The sequence below is a fragment of the Bidens hawaiensis genome, unplaced genomic scaffold (genome assembly GCF_021521415.1).
Source record: "Bidens hawaiensis isolate Kalapana, Puna unplaced genomic scaffold, B.hawaiensis_p1.1 tig00043639_1, whole genome shotgun sequence".
In the NCBI taxonomy this organism is placed as follows: Eukaryota; Viridiplantae; Streptophyta; class Magnoliopsida; order Asterales; family Asteraceae; genus Bidens; species Bidens hawaiensis.
The window spans coordinates 39,532-58,145 of NW_027505851.1; the positions used below are offsets into that span (position 1 = coordinate 39,532).

At 39.0% G+C, this 18,614-nt stretch overlaps 1 pseudogene across 1 annotated transcript; it reads right to left on the reverse strand.

Moving 5' to 3' along the window:
* Nucleotides 1-12,043: 12,043 nt before the first annotated feature.
* On the reverse strand, nucleotides 12,044-18,328 carry LOC143615612 (uncharacterized; annotated as a pseudogene). Its single transcript, XR_013150504.1, has 13 exons — nucleotides 18,035-18,328; nucleotides 17,531-17,806; nucleotides 14,580-15,048; nucleotides 14,411-14,478; nucleotides 14,239-14,321; nucleotides 14,055-14,154; nucleotides 13,897-13,982; nucleotides 13,705-13,787; nucleotides 13,483-13,612; nucleotides 13,291-13,390; nucleotides 12,898-13,200; nucleotides 12,687-12,809; nucleotides 12,044-12,545 (listed from the first exon to the last, which is right to left on the reverse strand). The product of XR_013150504.1 is annotated as an uncharacterized LOC143615612 (transcript).
* Nucleotides 18,329-18,614: the final 286 nt, after the last annotated feature.

The window sequence follows — 18,614 nt, forward strand, 5'->3', positions numbered from 1 at the left end:
GATGCGGATGCGCAAAAGATCCCGATCGTCCTCGAATACGGTTTGAACTCTGTTCCTTACGGTATGCTCTGTTTATTTTGTTTATATAGGTTTGTCTTCTAACTGCTTTTCTTTTATTTCAGAGGGGAACGACTTGCAGTCGCTCCTGTACCCGCGGGAGGCTGACAGTCCCGCTCGGATGGGTACTCGTGCTATAGATGAGAACGAGTTGCCCATCCTAGAACAAATGGCGGATCGGTTCGTGGAGGTCTACCTGCTAGGGCACGAGATCCTGAGCGCCAGGCGGCCAGGTAAGGCGTTATTCAACCCTCGACCCCTCAATGCTGAAACCTCTGCTGGCATTCCTCTAATCTTATGTTCTGATGAGGAATCCGCAGATGGTCCTCCGTTGGTGCGGAAGAAGAAGGCTGCCGGCGGGAAGGGGAAGGAGAAGGTGGCCTCCACTGCCGATCCAGTGCCTCGGTCTGACTCAGAGGCCGAGAGCGAGGAGGTGGCGGGGAACCCCGGTGGTGATAAGACCACTGCTCCGGAGGCTGCGACGATTGTCACCTCCGGAGAGCCCAAGATGACAACGGTGACCGGCGTGAAGAGGCCGGCTCCATCGGGTTCATCCCCGCCTGTCCGCACTTTTAGGCTCAAGAAAACCCGTAAGTACAAACTATATTTTTAACTGCATAGCTTTCCATCATTAATACTTATCTTCTTTGTGCAGGCGTGGATGTTGACGCATTCCAGGGTGGAGCGGGGAGGAGTACCCCCCCGCCCATGACGGTAGGCTTGGTCAGCCTACCTGAGGCGACGACCCAGGCGGCTGCGCCTGCTTCCGCTGGTTCAGTTGCTCATTCCATTGAGCCAACTGTTCCAGCTGTGTTGACATCACCGCCGGCTGTCAGTGCCGTTTTTACCGCATCTTTCACTGAGCCGGCGGTTACTTTTGCTGCAGATTCCGCAGCGGCGACCGTGGCGGCCGCGGCGGCCTTCACCATGCCTCCTCCGTCATCGGCAACGACGGCCAACCTCTGCCTCCTTCCCATCTACCTGACCTCTTGGACGGATTTCCCTTGGGTTCAGGTGATGGGTTTGGCGGCTATCGGCCTGTTATTGACCCTACAGGTGCGTAGGGTTCTTTTGGCCTATTTTTTATTATTTTTTTTTTATATATCATCTTTTCCTAACTGCCTTTTGTTTTTTGCAGTGTCGGATTCCAATGAAGTGTATGTTCCACGATGGAACATCCGCCGAGGAACAACCCTTCGCACACCTGTGGAGTGCGTGGAGTGGGCTCGTCACGCAGCTCCCAGTGGTGCGTTGGGGGAAGCCATGGCTAGCTACCAGGAGGGTAGGCTAACCAATGAGCTTCGGGTTCTCCTGGCCCGGATGCAGCCGCGCATCGAGCTGCTTTGTCGTGAAAAAGACAAGTTAAAAGCAGCTCGCATTCAAGAAGTAGCTCAGGCGCGGGCTGTCCGGGAGGAGAATAGGAGGCTCTCCGCCGCGGCCGCGGAGAAGGAGAAGGCGTTCAAGGCCCTTGAAGTTAAGGTTCAGGCCCGTCTCGAGGCCCGTTCCAAGGCTGCCCAAGCTGTTAATGAACAGCTTCGGCTGGCTAAGGAAACTGCTAGGAACGCAACTGAAAGGGCCACCAAGGCTGAAGCTGTTGCTGAGCCTCTACGCGTGGAGAATGAGGAGCTTAAAGCCAAATTAGAGGCTCTCCAGCAGGCTCATGATGCCTTGGCGATGGAAGACGCCAAAAAGCTCCAAGAGATCTTGGACCAGAGGGGGGTGCTTGACCACACTGAGCGGAAGCTAAAGGGCGTCGAAGAGGCTGCGGCTAAAGAAGTGTTGCTTGCCAACCTCAACAAAAGTGAAGCCGAACGAGCCCGTAACGAAGCTCAAGCTGCCCTCCAAGAGGCTCTGGTTGCCAAGGAACGGCTTCTTCGAGAAGCGTTGTCTCAGGTATGTTTAGCTTCATGTCTTCACGCTTTTCTTTGTAAATAGAAAATGTTTTGATACTTGTATTCTCTTGTAGGTTGTGCATCGGGTCTTCGCGGATACGTCTTATGACGATGCTATGAGCGCAGCCCTTAACGCTTCTCATGAGGATGGGGAAAAGGCCGGCTTCCTGCTTGGTCTAGGGTTCGTTGAGAAAGGCATCCCGCCTTCCAACTTCCCTTTATTTGATGTGGATACTGAAGCTGTTTACGACCAAGCAGTGAATCAGTATGCCGCCTTCCCGCATCCGGTGGTGGAGAAGGTGAACGAAGTTGCTGCTGCTGATGATGGGTTAGCTATCCTTAAAGCTTTCCTTGAACCGCCACGCTCTACTGATGGTGCTGGTCCAAGTGGAAGTGGCCCTGAAGCTTGATCCTGAAGATCCCTTCCCACTGCTAGGATAGATTTAGATTGTATAGATTTATATTTTTGTAGGCGGGTAGTTACCCGGCCATTCTTGTAATGAATATTATGAAATATAAATCTTTGTGCGGGTAAGACCGCTATTTTCACTGGATTCCTTGCTTTATAAACGTTATATGACTTGCATACTTTAGTTTAAATTAGCAATTTTCCAAGTGTTTAGAATAAGTTAACCTTTGAACGTGGTAGATAATAGGTTGAAGTTTTGCTTCCTTTCGTGATTGTGCGGGTAGGACCGTCACTTGCACTTAGTAGGATGGCTAAACTTTACCTACATCTGACCTGCGTGGAGGTTTTCCTAATCTTTTTTGAAATTTCTAAGTGTTTAGGATAAGTTAACCTTTGAACGTGGCAGATAATAAGTTGAAGTTTTGCTTCCTCTTTCGTGATTGTGCGGGTAGGACCGTCACTTGCACTTAGTAGGATGGCTAAACTTTACCTACATCTAACCTGCGTGTAGGTTTTCCTCATCCTTTTGTTAGAAATTCACTGTTTTGAATAAGTTATCCGTTCGACGCGCGGTTGTCAATAGGTTCGGTTTCCTCTCATGATTTGTGCGGTTAGGACCGGCACTTTCATTTAGTTGACCAAAGTTTACCTATGACTGACCTGCGTGAAGGTTTGCCGTTTTTTTGGGTTTATGCGGGTTTTGCCGCCTTCCCCACGCAACGACTTTCCACGTAATTATGCGGTGAAAACCGGCATATCAGTGTCGAATAAATTAACCGTTCGACGCGTGGTTGTTAATAGGTTAGTGTTCAGTTTCCTCTATCATGATTCATGCGGATAGACCGGCACTTTCATTTAGTGGGATGACTGAACTTTACCTTTAACTGACCTGCGTGAAGGTTTGCCATTTTTTGGGTTTATGCGGGTTTTGCCGCCTTCCCCACGCAACGACTTTCACACTTATGTATGCGGTGAAAACCGGCATCAGTGTTGAAAGTTCATAAAAGTATAAATGTAAAATCATCAGCGTCGATGTTCTAAGGAGAATCATTTCCATTAGAAGTGGCTCTGGGCCTTTACAGATTTGGAATTGATCTACATGCAAACTGTGTAATTGAGCTCCCTTCCATGTTGTTGGGATGAGAGTGCCATCGAGCCGATATGCACCTGGTTCGAGATCTCGTTGTTTACGCAGTATGTAGTCTCCAACATTGAAGCTGTAATTTTATTCGTGTTTTCCCCAAACTGAGGTTCTACACGCATCAGCCTGCTCAGCGTTCATTGCGCCACGAGGTGCGCGAGCGTCCCATCTCTGACAAATGCTTCGACCATGTCCTTAACGTCTGTGCATTCTTCAGTGTTGTGGCCTTTTGTCCTGTGAAAGTCACAATATTTGCTCCGATCAGCATTGTGACGATGTCGGATTATTGGAGCCTTTGGCCATGGGAGCTCCTCAGTGGCGAATATCTCGGTGACGCTTTTGGTGAGTGGCGTCCATCTAGAGTTCTGGTGCGACTGTACGTTATCCCTTCCGCCTAACCGATGTTGCAAGCCGGATGAGGTGTCAAAGTTTACCCTTGACTGCCAAATGCCTAGCTTCCGCTTTTTGTTTAATCGGGCAGTAAGGACGTTGTCTTCTCTTGTTTTCTGGGTGTAGAGGTTTGTGCTCTGGGGGAGATCTCTACCCAGTTGCTTCTCCGTTTCCGCAAAGCGTTTAGCTGCTGTCATGATGGCATCCCATGTGGATGGCATGCCATCTTTACCCGTTAAGTTGCGGATGAGTTCTGAGTCGTTCGCGCCCTGGATAAAGGCAGCGCGAACAAGATCTTCGCTGATATTACCCAGACTTAGCTTCTTTGAGTTGAAGCGAGTGATGAAGTCTGGCAAAGATTCATCTTCCTCTCGAATGCATTTGAGGATTGTCCATTGCTCTTCGGTATACTTTCTTTGTTGGCTGAAGTGTTGGCTAAACTTCTGCTGGAAGTCTTCCCAATCGTAGATGTGGTGGACCGGTAGACGATCGAACCACGCTCTAGCTGCCCCAACAAGCGTCATTTGGAACATGTAACACCACGTGGGTTCTGTCCAACTACTGACGGTTGCCCCTGCTATGAACCTGTTCAAATGATCGTCTGGATCAGATATACCATCGTAAGTGCCGATGTTGGACATCTGTTTGGCACTTTTCGGGACGATTGCTTCCGCAATATCCCTTGCAAATTTGGACGTTCCCGCCTTTGCAGCAGTTGGTGTAAATGTTTTCGAGAAGTCACGTGGATTTCCACCTGTGTTTTTTGGTTTGAAGGTTTCTTCAAAATGCCTTCTCGGTTGGGAGTCCGTTTCCTTACGCTTCCCTTTCGCCCTATGACGAGGGTTTGCGTCACTATCGGATTCCTCCGAATCATTGTCCCAGTACTCTCCGAATTCGTCAGCCTGTTGGACGGAACGCAAGCGTTCGTCCAACTCAGCTTGGAATTCCCTCTGACGTGCCTCCGCCCACGCTTTAACTTGTTCAAGTGTTTGGCGGGGGAGTCTCGTCTGTTGTCTTTCCGCCTGGGTATTATTGAATCCCAGGGAATGGTTGTTTACTGCACTTGCCCCAGCTTGGGTAACTGGGGTAGTGTTCGTAAAATTTACTGCACTTGCCTCGGCTTGGGTAACCGGGGTAGTGTTCGTAAAAACTGTGTAGTCGCCGGTATTCCTCCCAGTAGGTGGGGTTGTGGTTACCGGAGTTTCTTTAACCATCTTTCCAGAAGTTTGAAAAAACTGAAAAGAAATGAAGTTCTAGCTTTTATGCACGGATGACGCCAATGAAGAAACACTAATCGGACCCCGGGCAGATTACGGATAACCTGGGGGTTAGATGGATGTTTCCCACGAGGGGTTAGACCCGGCAAAGATGGTTCTTCTGATAACCTGCAAAACAGACACCGTGAGCTCGTCACTGAGAAGGGGGGTTCCTCCTTGTGACCACCCTCCGGCGTGAGAATCAGACTAGATTGCTCTTGAATATAAATGTATATTAAGAGATTGCTAGAGCAGATATCAGGTATAATATGTAATACGAGATAGTATATGATGATAAGATGATAAGATCATACCATTTGGGGTATTTATAGCCGAAGGTAGGTTTCCAAGAAGGTGTAGCCGGCTGAATAGTATTCCTGTTCTACCAACTGTGGCCTACGCACGTGCCATGCTGGTAGTTGGTGGATAGGCAACGGCTGCCAGTGACCAGGCCTGCTGTGTACTATTCCTTTTCCACCAACTGCCGGCTATGCACGTGGTATGACAGGAGTTGGTGAGTAGGCAGCGGCTAATAGTGACATACAGTACAAGAGCATGCTGCTCGCCATACTGTTGTCAATAAGCTGTCGTATCTTTGGTCAGATCTTTTGCCCATACCTCGTCAGGTACAGTACAGAAGATCTTCCCGTATCGTACGGACTGGCTTATTTGGGCGGGAGTATTCCCCCTCCCGCCTTTGTGCGGGATTGCTCCCGGCTTTGCTCATTCCTTCAGGTGACAACTGAATTATTGAGAGTTAAGTGCCTTGTGCGTGTAGCCTTGCTGCGCGGGTGGCCTTCCCTAATGGCTTGTATCCGCAGCTGCGGGAACAGGCGGAGTACTTCACCATTGGGAGGCATTTCCTGCGGGAACAGCTTGCGTACTGCGCGTAAGGACGTCACGTCTCTGAGCATGGTGGGTCCTGCGGATCCAGTTGGTTTCTGCGCAGACGTCTCTCTTCAAGGTGAGTCCTGCGGGTCCAACTGGGCTCTGCTGGGACCTACCTCTTCACGGTACTGTTGGAACAGGTGTCGGTATACGTTTATATGATTTGCGATCGATGTTACATATTTGTTTCTTTTTAAGCTAATGTTTTATATAAAACTGAACCGCCACAACATATGAATAGAACTCACTCGTTTGAAACAAAAAAGAAAAAAGTAAACACATGGTTTAGATTAAAAAGAATTACGTGTTGAAAGTCCCTAGTTGTTATAGTACCCATGCATGATTGTATTGTATGGCTTTAACCTTTGATCCCATCCCACGCTATATATGTTTTAATTCATATGTGGTCCTTAATGTTTTTTAGTTGGTACTTGGGAGTTAATAACGTCGCGTATTGTCTCACATGACACCTAGCTAGTATGTCTAGTCTAGGTTGGGCCTAAAAACAATCTTAATTATAACTTTTAATAACCTCAATTTTACATCGGGGTCTGTCTTTAACGCTATGCACCATGTTGACTATTTGGCCCATAGTTAAGCTAGCTGACATTATTATTATTATTATTATTATTATTATTATTAATCAAATAAAGCTTATTGAAGATGATTTATCAGTAGTGTCCACTTGTAAAAGATAGAAACCGAATAATAATTAAATCATTGAGTTTTTTCATGTACGGTAGTGATCATACTTCTTATTCGATACGTGAACTTGAACACTTAGTGGCTTTTTCTATTCTTGTGTCACTAAATTATTGATAACTGTTTCTTTTAGTTGTGTTATATATATATATGCATGCAATTAAATATTCATAATGTGAATTTGTAGATTATAACTTCAATGATTATTTTAACTAATATATATTATATATAACTTATATTTGAATTAAAATCAAGCCTTTAAATAATTATTATCATAATAAAACGACGAGTATCATGAATCAGTTTTACCTACTACTAAATGAGAAATAAAAACTATATTAATTGATGAAAGCTTCCTTTTTAATTTAATATTCTGCAGAAATCTTCTAATATTATTAAATATTACATGAGTTGGTATATTGGTTTACTAATATAGATAAAATATATAGTAATATATTATGTTAAAAGAAATGAACAGATTGAAAAGTATAATATAAGTAAGATTAGGTCAACCACATTCTCGTTTACTACAACACTCAACATTTAATTCCACCAAATTGCTCAGCAGTTTGTTTTTATTGAACAAGACAATGTTATCATCTTCATTTAAGTTTTTAGTCACAACCAACATATATAATATAAAAAGATATATACTATATTAAATATGCAGCGACCCGGCAAGGCAAGATAACGTTTTGTTATGGCGTTTAAGATAGGTTTGGAAGGATGAAGAATAGCTCCAGAAGGTCGCCAAGAACACCGTGCACATGAAGTGTCTCGTTTCTAGCATTGTTATCTGAATCGTAGAGAAATTACTTGACGTTTAATAACAACAATAATTAATATGTTATAGATCATCAATCCAACATCTACCTGGCCATACTTTGGAGTTTGTTCACTTGTACGTAAATATGCAAATCTAAGGCATTCACGTTGGCAACATAGAATGTTACCATTAAGTTTAATGACAAGCATCACAAATCGATCACAAATTTTAATAAACAGTTTATAATCTTACGTTGTTTATAATTACATGTTAGGATGGTCATTACCCGAAATATGATCTTAAGCTTATCTCAAAACCAACTTTAAATCTCAAAGACTGAAATACACTTAATAGTATTCTATCATTTGTATTAAGTATTAAACTTTATGCTTCTTTTTTTTTTTTTTTTTTTCATGAGACGCTGGCTCAACAAAATAATTCACATTACTTGGGCCAACTGCCCTACCCAAATGGATTGGCCCAAAATCAATATTCTTTCCTTGGCACCGTAATCGGCCATATAAAAAAACTAGTGAAATAAATAGTCAAATCCTGGACTCACTCACTCACACTTCACACTTTATCTACCCACAATTCACACTTCACAGACTCACAGTTCACAGTTATTTTAAATTGGAATTGGGCTTCTTAATATAAAGCCCAGTTCGTTGACGTCGTTTTGTAATTTCTCTGCCTGCCAAGAGTGTTGTGCAGCTTCTATATTTTTAGATCATTGAATTAGCATTTAGTTTTAAAGCAATTTATTACGTTAAAACGTAACACTAAAATGCTTTTAATATATGCAAATGATAGTTTATGGTACATACAAGTGTCACATAATAATATGCCCTATGCCATTTAATACTTACTTTGTTTAACCATTTTTCCTATCATGTTATCGCGTCATATCATCAAATGATAGGGTCCATTTGATAGGATAGCGTATTTGTTAATTCCACGTCAATGTACATTTATAGAAATCTGAAATAACCTAGACATGTGTTTTCTTGTTAAATTTGTATGTTAGTGCATACTTTATTTTCTCGTGAGTCTTAATATTTTCTTTTAAATTTAAATTACATGTACCTTCTTTCTACCTATCTTTAGAACATGCAAAAGTTTTTTAATAGTACTTTTCAGAGATTTAGACCGTTCGTAGTGGCAACCCCAAACGGGCGTTTTGAGCCCATATATAATGTCTGAAACCGCCTCCCCCAGGCATTAGAGGTAGAGGTGTACAAAAAACCCGAACTCGGAACCGGACCCAAAAAAACACAGAACCGGTTTTTTTAAACCCGGGTTTTTTATACCCGACCCTACCCGTAGAGTACAGATAGAGTATGACTTTCAATGCTGAAACCCGAACCAGAACCCGTACCCGATATAAACCCCATAATACCCGAAACCAGGTTCTAGCTGTACCCGAGACCCGGTTATAGTTATACCCGAAACCCGGGTTTTTTGCATACCCGAACCGGGTTTTTACATACCTGAACTGGATTTTTTTGCGTACCTGATATTAGTTTTTATGCACATATGTCTGTGTGACACTTGACAATGGTTGTGTGGCTACCCACAGATCTATAGCCGTTCTTCAACGGATCTTTTTTGTAGCATATATTTGATATAAATATTTTGTTTAGAGCAACGTCTTTTGATATATCAAACAACAATTGAAAACACATAAAATATATGTTTTTTTTATATAATTGTTTAGTTATTTACATATGTTTGAATGAACTTTGAAGTTTGTATGCAAAAAAAATAGAGTTATAATAAAAAAACAAAGTAGGCCCGTTAACAGAAGAATGCTGCAGAAAATTGATTTTTTTAATACCCAGAAATAGGGTATTCAAATACCCGGAAAATAGGTTTTTTCAATACCCGAAAATAGGGTATTCAAATACCCGGGTATTGAAAACCCGGTTCAATACCCGACCCGGACCCGGTACATAGGGTATGGCTTTTCATGCCAATACCCGGACTCGAACCCGACCCGGTTGTTACTAATATCCAGTTTTCCAATACCCGATCATACCCGTACCCGGTTCCATACCCGAACCCGGTTTTTTAATACCCGATTTGTGCACCTCTAATTATAGGTGGCATTTTGGAGGTGAGCGTTTTCTACATAACGTGATGTTGGCTTAAATTTTAAGGGTTGTGTGAGAGAGAGGTAGAGAGGAGGGGAGGAGAGAGGCGTTTTCTTACTACACCCACTTTTTACAAATGCCCAAAAACTAACTATACATCACATGACACAAAATGCCTGGATATACATAGTGTTAACTACGCATGATCTTATAATGATTCACAGAGAAAAGGAATAAAAAAAGAGAGTCACCCTTAAGGTTTATAATATATATTATGGATTTATAAGGTTGATTAGATAGGTGTGTCCTATATCAAGGACTTTGATTCATTAATTTGATGATAACTACAATAGCATCCTTAAAATACACACTTTATTTAGCTTTTTTATTATTTAATTTCTGTTTACCCCACTTGGTAAACAACGATTGACTTGGAAAACTTATTAAATTTAAATGTATTGTATTTGGTGGTTCTAGCGTCTTGCTAGTTTTAATAAATTTTTGTTGGCCGTTCAAAAAAAATAAATCCTTTGTAATAAAAATAACTGAAATAGAAAAACCGATAAAATAAAACAATAAAACTCTAAAACCATCAAGCTATAGTGGTAATTCATCTTTGTGTCAGATGATATTGGTGTCTAATCGTTAGGGTAGAGGTTATGGCATGCGCTTTAGATATTTTAGTCTAGAATTTATCTGATTTTTGAGAGCTAAATTATTGGTCGGTCATTGATGATCGACTTGAAAATAGAAATGATTGATCTGAGTTCATTTTATAAGTATTGGTCTTGAGTTCCATGCTTACGATTTATTTTCGACATACAAATTGTTGTTTATGGGTAGAGGTTATCAGTCTCATTCACGCCTTATCGTGTCACCTGTTTTATTATTATTATTATTATTATTATTATTATTTTATTGAGAATGAGGATACAAAGTTAGGATTGGATTCTTGATTTATTTATTTATCCCCAAATGTCGTTTTGGTCTTTTGTGGTGCGAACAAGCCAAGCATAAGAAAGTTGAAGTGGGAATATGTTTGTGGGAAAAGAGACAAATAGGAAAAAATAAAAATAAGAAGCAATTGCTAGAATTGTTATATGTTCTTTATGTTATATAAATATTCTTTCTTGAAGAATATTACTAGCCTTATCAAAGGAAACGCATTAGTTTTAATTAAATGAATCTATAATATATATAAACAAAAACCCTAATATCTTACGTGTCACGATTTGGTCGCTCCCTCCTTTTATGGAAGTCACCAGATTACTTGATTTTTAAATGAAGGACTCTCATTGATTTAACCCAAATTCATGGGTATGGGTCTTACCAAAACCAGATAACACTTAAACAGGTTATAACATCTCATTAAATTAAAATATAATCTGACCAATTATTTGATATGAAAATCCTACAAAATAGGAATATACTAAAATTAAAATCCAATTTTAAAAGAAAAATATATTATTTATAATTAATAAACAATTTTATAGTAAAAAACATAAGCGGGTCATGAGTCACCAAATCCAGATAGCTTTTAAACGGGTTATAACATATCATTTATTTATAAAACCCTTTCATCATCAAACCCTAAGTATATTATTAACTTTCTTACAATAAAGAAAATTAAAATCCAAAAAATAAATATTAAAAAACGAAAAATGTAAAACAACCATTCTCTCAAGCCATCAGATTACTTTATTTGTAAATGAAGGCTTCTCACACATTTGACCCGAATTCACGGGTAAAGGTCTCACAAAACCCAGATAGCTCTTAAACGGGTTACAACATCTCATTATATTAAAAAATAATCTCATCAAATATTTGATATGAAAATCCTATAAAATAGAAATATGCTAAAAATTAATATCATATTTTATTTAAAAAATATATTGTTTATAATTAAGAAACAAATTTATAATAAAGAAAATAAACGGGTAATGGGTATCACCAAACCCAGATAGCTTTTAAACCGGATTATAACATATCATTTATTTATGAAACCATTTCATCATCAAACCGCAAGTATATTAATAATTAAATTTCTTACAATAAATAAAATTAAAATCCAAATATACATATATAAATATTAAAAATGAATAATGTAAAACAAGCCCTATATTACGGGGGATAAAATCTAGTTGTTATATATTTATATTCGGAAGATAATGGATTTATTTGTGGCCATTAGTTGATTCGTGGTTGAAGTTGATAGTAACTTTTAAGTTTTAAGAGCATTTGTAGGTACTTGCACGCTGTTATTTTTTATTCTGGTGCAATATAAGTAAAATGCTATAGAAATTATTGCATAAGTTTTGTAATCTGGTTTGATAATAATAATAAAAACTAGATATTAAAAAAACTGCTAATAATAATCAATTTTTTGTACCAATAAAATTAGAAAAATAAAAATGCTATTTTTTTAACAAAGTCATCATTAACATCCATCTTGTTCAATCAAATAAGTTTCTTCATAACATCTCAAAATAACAATAAAAATTGTCAACAAAATCATTTTGAATCTAGCTACAAAATTTTCTTACAGCCAAAAAAAAAAATTCATTTAAAGAAATGGGTCTTCTTCTTCAACACTCCTAAGGGCTTTCTTGGCGATTTTGTATTTCCCCGCAAATTGTTTTTCGTTCCCCAAAACATACCTTTCTATGAAAAACGTGATTCCAGTTCTAAGGCTTTCATATTGTTCGGACCCACCTATACGTTTGAATATATTCCAGACCGGACTATCGGCATACTCAAAAACAGCCTCAAAAAACATCTTAAAATGCATTATCTTTTTAGCAGAGTTTTGTGGCGTCGTGTAGATCTGCTTTCTTTAAAACCGCAAGTGAAAGTGTAAAACCGGACACTATTTCCGCAATAAACTTTGCCAGATGCAATGATCTCATTAGCTCCATTGATTCCAGTTCCGCGTATTGGTCCCATATGCAGTACTGAACAATAATAAAACAATAATATATCTTGAAAAATCGACTTATTAAGCAATGTATAAATGTTTTTCAGGTCAACCCATTACCCACTCATACAAAAAACGATCCCGATTGACCCACTAACCAACCCGTCCAATGAAATACCTGTAATGTGAACTTGTGGTTCTTGTCATGATTGCATAACTTTGAAGCCAGGACACAATAATATTTATTGAATACCTTTTCCTGCAAACAGCACTCCACAACGACCCGCATGATCTCTCTATCCTACAATATCATGGCAAACTAAAAATTAAAAAAAAAAAAGACATTATTTTAACTTTAATAATAAGAGCATAATAGATTAGATGCATACCTGTTTCCCTTGCAAATCCAACCTCAACAGTTTCTCAAACGCATCAATATAATCCTCCGCACTTGTAATAATACAAAATATGGCCCTTCTTGCATCTGTATTCATTCTTTGTCTAGCAGCAAGTTGAAGAAACTTTTGAGCTTCTGAGCTTTCTTTATCCATCTTTTTTGCAAAATTTTCAATATTATTATTATTTGTGGTAGATGACATCATCTCTCCAGATAACCACCATTGGCCTTTTTTCTCAGGGTCAAGAAGCTTGCTCCATTTCAATCCCCGGACTAAAATACTTTCTACCCTTAACTGAAATGAACACAGGTAAAAAAGGATTCTTTTCAAGTATACATGTTAAGCAATATAACAATATACAAGAAAATAGCAAATTATAATGACCTTCTGAAGCCACTTCTTGATGCGAGTATGTTGTAAAGTGTCCTCTTTAGCCTTCTTTTTGTTGTTTTTGATGTCAAATATGGTTTCAAGCATGAACTCCATCTGTCACGCGTGAAGCGAATAAAGTTATGTGTAAACTTAGAATCAGCAAATATAAAAGAGAAAAACAATAATGAAGTAAAAAAAATGCGTATTCTTTTACTTGTAGTGTTTCCCTGGCTATCTCCAGATGCAGTCTTGAGTTCTGTCACCTTGTTTTGGATACTAACAATAAAGTTTTTCATGGCGGCAGGGTCGTCACTCCTCAATCGCATCCCAGAACCTAATGAATGCAGATAGCAAGTACTTATAAATTGACATACTGATAAATTTAGACAGCTCAGTTAATAAACAATGAAGTATTGAGAAGCTTACAGTTAAGAACAGTCAAGATAGTGGAAACATCGACCTCGGTCAACCGTGAGCTCAGCATCATCATGAAATCGTATATTAAATCACTGAAATGGTATTATAACAAAGTTTCATTAATAAGAAAACAAGCTATTATATAAATTACATTTAACTCCAATATGAAATTTCAAAAGAGAGTGAATAATAATTAACAACCTTGAGCAAACTCCAAATATGTACAAATAAGAGAGAAGAAGAGTCAGATTCCTCAAGGAAAGATTGTCTTCCTTCTGATACTCATCCTGTTGCAAACATATATTTTTTTATTAAAATCAGATCTTTTATGTGGATTGCATAAAAACCTAACAATGAACCTCAAAACACTTTGCAAGTGAAGCAAGCAGCTTTGCACCAAAGTCAATCCCAACCAAGCAAACCAAACCAGAAACTAAAGCTGCAAAAACAGCAGCATACCTGCAAGGGTACAAATTATTATGTCAAAGGAATACCAAACAGAATTATGGATTATATCTGTAAGGCATAATAACGAGACTCAACTGTTCGTTACCACGAGGTCCGCCCGAACATGATGTCAAAATTTCTTCACTGATAATTCGAGCACCGTCGCTGCGGCTAATAGACTGCATATGAAAAGTTGAAAATGAGACTATTGGAATAACTATTATGGTAAAAAAAAAAGGAAGGAAATACATGAAATTTGAAAGCTAACCTGGAAAATCGAGGACATTTCCCCTGTAATTCCTTCCACATTGGATTCACCCAACCAATTTAAAAGACCTGAAATGAAGATTAATAACCAAAATTGTCACCTTGTTAATTGCATAATCAAGAATACAATGTAAGACCAATATCAGTATAAAATTCTTAGCTTTACATACTGCGCACACGTTTTTGGATTTGAGAATACTCTTCCGATTCATTTCTGGACTTGGATCTTAGCTGAGGTGGCACATATTTTGCTTGAATATCCATTACCGGATCACTATTCTCATGTTGGGTATCACTATCAGTTTCATGTTCTTCAATCAATTCATCATCACTTTTAATCTCAGCATCGAGATCCGGGTTTTTCTTTGAGCTGTTGTTATGTTTCTTTGTTGGAACGTTCCGTGTGTGTATTTTGTTGGGTCTCGAAAGAATCGAATATCGATGAAGTTCCCTCAAACAAGATGTTGAGCCCATCATCATCTCCCCCTAGTTTGAGTTTTTTGGCAAGTTTTCTTTCCAATTCAAGATCCTCCTTTGCTTGCACCTTGGTTTTCCAGTTGCAAACTTTGCTTTCGTATGCGTTTGGTCCTCGTTTCTTGATGATACCGTCCTCTTACGTGAAGTACTACTGTTAGAATTTGATCAACACCACTGACTGACTGACTGACTGACGGCAGCTTGCTTTGCAAACCAAACCTAGGTTTTCACTTTTCTTTCTTTTGGGGTCCCTTCAAATTTTGTATTTTAATTCATTGTTTCTTTACACAAATGGTCCCTTGCTTTTTTTAACTCAACTCACATATTTGCAAAAACACTAAATGAATTGTATGGTCATATTCTTGACTATGAAGTAGTTATATATATATATATATATATATTATTTTTTGCAAGTATCTAATGTGAGGGTATTTCACTGTTTCTTCAGAATTAGGCTTCCTGTGTTATATTCTCAGTTGTGTTATATTCCTGTGTTTAGTTATCTTTGCTTTTTAAAATTCATACATGCAAATCTTTCTCCTCTAGCTGTATTCTCTCACCAAACTATTGGAGCTCTGTGGATGACGTTACTGTCAGGTATTAATTCTTCAGTTTATATTATGTTCTTTAGATTTTAGTTGTTGTTCATAGTTCGTTCTTTCACTTGATGTCATTTATTTATAAGTATATTTAGGGAATTTTAACATTCTAATTTTCTATATTATATGTTGATCTCCTTGTATTTATGTTCTGTTTTGTGTGGAAGTTTATCGATGCCATATTATTGCTTGCATTTTGATTCTTGCTCGGTGAAGTTTACTGCACGCCAGGTGTTTGATAAAATGCTTGGTTTCGGATTTTGTTTTTTTATCTTATTAAGTTATTGACATCATTTTGCTTTGAATCTTATAATTATTTTCTTTATAGGACTAATCTTGATGTATGCAATATAATGAGTTTGAGGTTTTTGGTATAAACCATAAGCCAAACAGTTCACTATGATTTGGAATATTTTAAACCGACCGAGCTACAGCTGAAATACTAAACTGATCGTGAAACCAAACCAAGGACCGGTTTGCGCGGTTTCACGTTCTCAAACCAAACCGTGAACACGTCTATCTATATGTGTGACGCTGTGAATTTAGTAAGATATAATGGAGGTTAATGATGTAAGTTTCTTTGCTGTTTATTGTTTTGGTCGGTTTTCGCTTCTTGATAGATTTTCATATTTTGGTTGAATTGGCCTTGGTTAATGCAATTGTACTAGGTTGTTTAATGCTAGCTGCTCAATCAAACTGCACCCTGTATTCTTTATTTATTTACTTATTTACTTTTTTAGATAAGTTTTTAAGTGTTCACAGAATGTCAATTGAATTGAATTTTTTTTTTTTGTATATTCTTATATCTGCTTTCTTTTACAGTGATGGTGATGATGTCTTCAGTGGTGACCTGAATTTTGGCCGCTAGGCTGCTTAATTTTTGTTCGTTCCGTTTCAGGTAACATGAAATTGATTTGTCGTCATTTTATTGTTATTTATTTCGATTTGAGACGTTCCCTATGAATTTGTCTTAATGCTTATTTGGAGTTTCGTGCCCAACCCATGTTTATGAATACGTTGAAACAAACTAAATCTAGACACATACCACTGTCGGCATGTTAATTCCCAATTTTATGAAGAAATCACTTCATAAAATAGTAATCACTATATTTGTTGTATATGGATTTACGATGTTACAAATTACAAATGTCAGGGTTTTTTTTTGTTTTTTTTGTTTTTTTTTGTTATTTGATAAAAGCCTTTGTGTTGTACGTCAACACTTATTTATTTTGTGATTTACTAGCACGTTGTTGCTATTTGGTTACAACCTGCAACTTTAAAAATGTCTATTTTCTTTTCTATTACTCTTTTGAGTCATCGTATCATTTACACACAATTAAGTTTGTGTGTATTTGTTGTATCATGTTATTTATTACTTGTTGAGTATTTTGTCAAACAATGGTAACCGTTTATCACGGTCTCCACACTTAATTCCCAAAACTCCCTTAGCACAATCAATTACCGCATGTGCTGTGGCAAAGAATGGCCTACCCAGTATGACTGCAGATTGTGTATTATTTCCTTTAGCATAATCAAGTACAAGAAAGTCAACTGGGTAGCAAAATTCATCCACCTGAACCATTACATTAGTAACCATGCCCCGAGGAAGTGTATGAGTTTGATCCGCCAACACCATGGTGGTGTTCACCCTTTCTAGCGGGCCAAATTCATACTGATCATATAAACTACCGGGCATGATACTAACACATGCTCCAAGATCTAGAAGTGCCCGATCAGTTTTATTTTCCTCAATTTGAATTGATAGAAATGACACTCCCGGGTCTTGGAGTTTACTTGAGATGGTATTATCCTCCACCTCCTCATCTCCCGTGTTGGTCAATTTACTATCTAAACATTTCGCACAAGTGCAATTTTCACAAAAAGATAATTCATCTGTTTTTAACTTCAATTCATTTTGGAAAATTGTTTCCTTTTGACCAACACATTCATTCTCATCGTTAACATCACTCACCACCGCCTCAACAAAACTGTGGTGGTGAATCAACTTCAACACAGGTAATTTCAAAATGAGGTAGAAGACTTACAGCGTTGATGTGCACACTATTACCTCTCTTAGAGCTTGAACTTGCATGCTGCGGGTTTACTGTGGTGTCGCTCGGTAACTGACCCGCATTTTTCTGAAATCTTGCTACGTCTGCTGCGAGTTGACCAATCTGTTTCAACATTGCTTCTGACGACTTATCCCTCAACTCGAACTGTCTCTGCGTTTCTTTCTGATTATCTGACACAAGCTTCAACAACGCATCGAGTTTTAAATGAACTGACTCGTCTGAATTTCCCAAACTACCCTTCTGCTGGTCCTGATTCTGATTACCCGACGAACTGTCACCCCGGTAACCATCTCTGTTATATTCCCGACTGCTATTCTGATTGTATGAACCCTGCTGATAACCGCCCTGGCGATAGCTGTTCTGCTATCGGTTTTGACTGGACCCCTGAAAGTTCGGGTTTGACTGACCCGCGGCGTTCCCGTAACTGAAGTTTGGGTGGTTCCTCAGGCCCGGGCGATAGGTGTTTGAATTAAACACTTGGCCTTTGGAATCCCCGTACGCATAACTAGCTTCCTCCTTGTCGGGATACTCGTCCTCATCAAACTTGGGGCAATTTTCTATCTTATGCCCCAACTCACCACACTCTACACAAACTGGGAACTTCACCCCGACTTTACCAACCTCTTTCTTTTTCTCTCGTCTATAAACCGCGAGTTCCCTTTCCAATTCCGCAATTCTTTCTGACTCGCTCGAGGTTGATTTGACTGTTCTGGTGACCCCAACTTTTCTTCTTCGGTCTGTAGCTGCCTCTGCCTTGGAATCTTCACTCATAAACTCCAAAAATTCCCAATCATCTTCCTCAGGTAGATTCAACAACTGACCATTACACGAAGCTTTCAAATGCTTTCTGTCTTCATGCGTCAGCCCGTCAACGAAACACTTAACCAACTCCCATAACTCAATCTGATGATGCGGGCACTTCCTAATCATTTCCTTGTAACGAGTAAAGGCCTCGTGTAACAACTCACCCGGTAACTGTGAAAAATGTCTAATCTTCATTCGGGCCTCGATAGTCTTCGACTGTGAATAGTACTCGTTAAGGAAAACCTGCTGCATC